This window comes from Betta splendens, chromosome 19, assembly GCF_900634795.4.
Source record: "Betta splendens chromosome 19, fBetSpl5.4, whole genome shotgun sequence".
Classification (NCBI taxonomy): Eukaryota; Metazoa; Chordata; class Actinopteri; order Anabantiformes; family Osphronemidae; genus Betta; species Betta splendens.
In genome coordinates this window covers 5,252,050-5,257,817 of record NC_040898.2, presented here as the reverse complement: position 1 = coordinate 5,257,817, position 5,768 = coordinate 5,252,050, and the positions used below count along the sequence as shown (strand labels likewise).

At 44.5% G+C, this 5,768-nt stretch overlaps 1 long non-coding RNA gene across 1 annotated transcript in view; it reads right to left on the bottom strand.

Annotated features, from left to right (window-relative positions):
- The window catches only part of LOC114846329 (uncharacterized), a 7,819-nt gene extending 2,404 nt beyond the window's left edge, over positions 1-5,415 (bottom strand). The window contains exon 1 of the long non-coding RNA XR_003784020.3: positions 5,208-5,415. This is a non-coding gene — a long non-coding RNA (uncharacterized LOC114846329). The remainder of the gene's footprint in view (positions 1-5,207) is intronic.
- Positions 5,416-5,768: the final 353 nt, after the last annotated feature.

The window sequence follows — 5,768 nt, the reverse complement described above, 5'->3', positions numbered from 1 at the left end:
TCGCCATTAAAGTGTTTGTGTAGATTATTTTCCTTTTAAAACAATGTCTGTCACAGGCAGAGCATCAAACCAGTGGGCCTCAGTGGAATATATGTGAAGCCATCATATACGATGCCAAACCACAAACTCAACTCATAAAGGGAAAATCACAAACACAATGTCAGTGGCATGTCTGTGCTGGAAATAAAAGGGATGCACGTTGAAGTGGACTGTTAGCGCAAACAGCCTGATATTATCTTAAAAACACATGATGCAGAAACGCTTCAATGCATGTAATCAAATGCTGTTTTTTAAACAACCAGCCATTGCCATGCGACGTTTTCAGGCCCTCGGTTTGTGGACCTGTCCAGTATATTAGAGTTCATGAGAAGCTAATGATCTACAGGGGACACATGATTTACAAGGCTTTATTACAGCTGATTGCCCATAAAAAAAGATCACATCCTCAATATTTGATGGCACAGAAGGAGGAAGGTGGGTCATTAGCAGCAGTAAAATAAATAGTTTTGTCGTCCATGTGGCTTGGTAATTATATGAAATCAATATGAAATCGTTTTTAGGGATATCATTAGTTGGAGAGGAGGCAGAGAATGTCCATCAAAGGTACGAGAAGACAGAGGTTTTGTCTTCATCATAACAGGTTTTGAAGGAAACCATCTGCTGCATTGGCATTTTCATTTCTCTGCAGTAACAGGAGACAGTGTGTGTGTGTGTGTGTGTGGGGGGGGGGGGGGTCGCATCCCCACCACGGAGGGTCCTCCCTCTTCCTTCTGACCTCAGACTCATCCCCCTCTGATCTCCGCACGCCTTGGCAGCTCCCTCAAAGCTCCCCAGCAGCCACCTGGTCTATTTCTGGGCCGAGGAGGAAAGGCGCCTCAGCCGGTGAGCATCCTGGACAGCGCTGGAGGAGCTCCTCGTGTTCGCTCCTCGCCTTTGAAGTGCTCCGCTTCCCGTCTGCGGAGCCGCGGAGCTGATGCGAGTGAATGTTAAGATGCCGCTGAATGGGCTCTTTCATCGTTTGTGACAATGCATCCCGGATATCAAAGAACCCTTTCAACTAGTGGGCTAATTATGTCGCTGTTGCCTCTGTTTAATAGAACCAAATCTGTTCAGGTTCATCACATCTTAGTCCTGCCCAGTCACCATAGGCTTCCTATAACAACTAAACATGCTGAGTCATCAGCATTTCCTGATATAGTTTAAAGTAGATGGGATATTGATTTATTGTGTGCAAATGAAGTCGTTTGAGTCCTGATATGGATCATGCAGAGCCCTCGCACTGAAAATGAAATTTAAACATGATTTAAGACAGTTTAGTTGCAATAAACAGGTTGATACGTTAAAAATAAACATGAATATTTCCATTGGGCTTTTGGCAGTTTGCGTACATTTCATGGAGCGTGCAGCGCTGGTGTTTACTGTGTGACATGCGCTGTGCGGCGCAGCACAGGGCACATTGTGTTCAGGAATCAACAGCGTCGAGGACGTTGAGAGAGAAACGTAAGCAAAGCGAGAAGCAGGGGGCCGTTTGGTGTTGTAACACAGCGGCCGCAGCCAAAGCCGTGCAAAAATAGCAACACGATGTGATCTGGTGTTACACAACCGCTCAGAGCAGGGGACCCTTGACTTGCATTAATAGGTTCTGTACGGCGGCCACTCTCACACAGTGTGTTTTGCTGCTGCTGAGTTTGACGTCAGAAGAAGGGAGTTGGACGACGGGAGGGAGAAAAAGAGATCTAGGGTTTCACTGAGGTCCAGGTCCAACACAGAAAACTAATGAGAGGATGGAAAGAGATTCAGCGCGTGTGTGTGTGTGTGTGTGTGTGTGTGTGTGTGTGTGTGTGTGTGTGTGTGTGTGTGTGTGTGTGTGTGCTGGTCCAATTCATAGGATTATATATAGAAGCTGCTTGAAGGTAACTGCAAAATCAAAATATGATATGACCAAATATCCAAATGATGTAAATGGGGTCGTTCATATTCCCCAAATTACACTGTCATTACTGTCTCAGTCCAGCATTTTAGCCACTCAAAGCTAATTGGTTTGGTCTCAAATCACAAGTATTCTCATTTTTGCCCTTGTTGTCCATTAATCTTGTTTTCATTTCATTTCAAGTGGAGAAGCTCCAATAAAGTCCCATTAACCCCCCAAGGCCATTAGCATTAGCATTTTGCAGCTAATCACTCAGATGCTGGCTCTTGATTTCTGAATTTCTTTACAAATAATTTTGCTCACGCCAAAGGTTATAACTCAAAGATACAATAAAACATATGAGTGTATAGTTCTTGACCTTCATGTTTTGGAAAAGTAGAAAGAAAAGTGAAAAGTGGTCAAATCTGCCAAAACTGTCAGAAACTCAAGGGCAGAACAGAATAATAATTATGTAAATTACAGGCATGATATCACATTCCCTCATCTTTTTTTACATTTATTATGTATTTGATGAAGCCAAAAAAACAACATATGGCAACAAAGGCCGCATATAAAATACAGTCATCACCGACTTTTCCATTCTGGCCAAAAGCAGCCCAATGAATCTTCTTCATCGCTCCGTGTGTATTGTCTTTGGTTTTAGACACACTATCATTAGACACAACTATCATTTTTACTTTACTCCAAGACCTGGAACAATTACGGAGGTTTTAATTTAATTCCACTGGATACACGGCTCCTCTCACTCGCCCCGGAGCCATTATGGTCGGATGAAAATGTGCTCATTACACAATCCCCGACACCCCCACCCTGCAACAAGACATATTTGTCCATCATAAACGGCTGCGTTAATAACCCGTCACATGTAGCTTTCCCAACGCCGTGTATTTATCTTAGCTTTCGCCGAGCGCACAAGCAAAACAAACACGCCACTGCGGTCGATCGGGCGGCGCAAGAGAATGGAGAATGCGGCCTTGAGTATGTACAGTATTCTGTGAGCGGTTTGTTTGGAGTCGCAGGCTCTGGGTGGTAAAGTGAAATGCTGGACTCAAACCCTGCCAGAGTGACATGATGGAACGTTTACCGGCAGCATTAGTGGACTTTAGACTCAAACAAAACTGGATTAGTCGGCCAGATATTATTAATGAGGGTTTGGTTGTTGTCAGCTTCTTAAAAAGTCTGGATTGAGTTCAGCGCGATAGGGGAAAAAACAAACTACTGTATCTAGAGAAGTGAAACAGTGCGTTCTCTGTCGGGGCGTTTTATGGGGAAATTTACCAAGGCAAAGCTGGCGCTGGTGCTGAGGCTCTGTGTGGTTAATGGGTTACAGTATCAGGCTTGGAGCTTCAGTAAAAGACTCAAATAAAAGAAATAAGTCAAATAAAAACTGATGACCTTCAACAAATGATTTGGAGGTTGGAGAAAGGATTCCCGACTCCTCCTGAACGATTGGACCAGTCACATACAACCCGCCGCGTACTTTCCAACTGGTCCCAGTAGGACTCGCTGAGGGAATGCTGGGAATTCTACCTGCTCATTCCTACCCCGTTTTCCTTTCTTGGGATTGAAACCAACAACCTTCCGGTCACAGGCGTCTGTCCCCACGTGTCCAGCGTTGCCGTTGCATCATGTTCCCATTTGGTGGGAGATAGTCCACCAACGCTGTGGCACTGGGAAGCTGGAATACTAACATATCATTACTGGTCCGCTGGGAGAGACTTGAAAAGATTAATGATCGTTTCAGTCAATACGCGGAGTTGTAGCTGCTGCTGTTGTCGTGGTAACAGTCCACAGTTGAGCGTAGGTGGGTAAACACTGTGGTTACTGTTTTGGACGTGCAGCAAGGATCCCATGGTGTGTGTGTGTGTGTGTGTGTGTGTGTGTGTGTGTGTGTGTGTGTGTGTGTGTGTGTGTGTGTGTGTGCATTTTGTAAGTAGTAAATTCATACTGTATGTGCTGAGTTATTATATTTTGCACGTGGATGGTTCTATGGTATATACGTGTGTGTGTGTGTGTGTGTGTGTGTGTGTGTGTGTGTGTGTGTGTGTGTGTGTGTGTGTGTGTACTTGTCAGTTAATAGTTGACTCCCAAACTTCCCAGTAATCTCATTTACTCATTTATAATGCACTGAAAGAAAAGGACTCCTCAACTGGCAGCATCTACTGTACAGATCTGTCACAGTCCGATGTCAGGATAAACAGTGGCACTGGAGTGTGACACAAAACCTCCATAACAATGATACAGGCAATTAACCCTATTCGCCATGTCCAAAATGGCTGTACATTATAATTCCAGATTCCAGTTGTGCTAAAACAGTGGCTACAGATGTTAGAGTACAGTAGTATGGCTTCAGTCTGGAGTTTTAAGCAAATGTGGGTTATTCCACTGCACAAAATCCACATAATCCACTGTAATAATCAAGGATCCTTGGTTGATTGATTGATTTACAGCTTCTATTTTTCCACTAGCTAATAAATGTTTACTCTATAAGTAAATATACTGTTCCAGCAATGATAGTCCAATGATAGAACAACATCGATGCATGACTTTTTTTGATAATACATCTTGTGAAATAAATTTAAACTATTTTAAACATTCAGAGGACTCTGTGTGGCGACTTATTAATGTTTGAGCCCAACAAATATAAACAAGTTAAAGAACATGTGAAATGAAGCAGCTAATAACAGACGAGGGCTTCGGGAGTGTGTGTTGGGTACAGTAACTTCTCCAGACTTGTTTTATATCAACACTTTTAATACGTAACACCTTTTCATCTCAAAACCGCGACTGAATGGAGCCAGGTCACATTTTTGACACTTGTTATGAGTCAAGGTCCAAAAACACTGGATGCTTTCGTCCTTTGTGCAATTTAATGCTTTGTGTTTACTGAACCAGCATCTATTTTAAACTGCACTTTTTAAGCATAATTCATTCATCCTGGATACAGAAATATTGTGAATCCCTTAAAAGAAACAGGTGGAGGAGGCAAAAGAAGCACAAGAGAGGAGGAAGCGGTTGTCGGACAGAGTCTGACTTTCTCCTCACGCTTCCTATGTTGCAGTTCGCTCCCACTCCCTGCTCTGCGCCATCACACACAGTGCTATTGCTAACAGGGTAGCCTGCAGGCTCTGTCGCCATGGCAACCGGGCCAAACACACAACCCTGACAAAACCGCTAATGCACTCTGGAGCGGAGGAGGCTTCTCAGCGGCCGGGCTCGCACGCGCACACGGCGGAGGCGCGCGCGCGTGGCCCAAAACATGCAAAGAAGAACTTACCGACGCACGGGGGAGCGAGAGTGAGGAGGAAGCGCGCGCCCGTCTCCGCATGCGCGCCTGTCGGTCCGCGTGCGTGTCCATGTGGCTCCGTTTAACCCTTCCCTCCGAGTGTGACACCGTTTAACCCGCGTCCAGCGCCGCGCTTCCTGTGCGCGCAGCTGCATCTGGATGCAAACGGGGAAACACGCACACAACACACACGCAGAGACAATAATCAGCCTTACCTCAGCTGCACATGGAGGCCACGAACACATTTACATGTGTGGACACACACTGCACTTCCACCAATCTAAATAAAACGGCATGACTAGTTTGTATCACGTGTATATTTACCATAAGGGAAACAGGATGAATAATTTCGCTTTATTTTGAAAGGGTTTTTTAAATGGAAACCACAGCCTTTTATTTTGTAGCTGCATTTACCATTTGTTCTTCCTGTTATCAATTATATTTAAGTCTTGACAAGACCTCCTCCACCTTCTCCTGGTGGATCTTGACATCAAAAACAATAACCTAACTCTTTTCTAAGCTCATGAAAAGTGCACGCAAAGCAATTGTTCC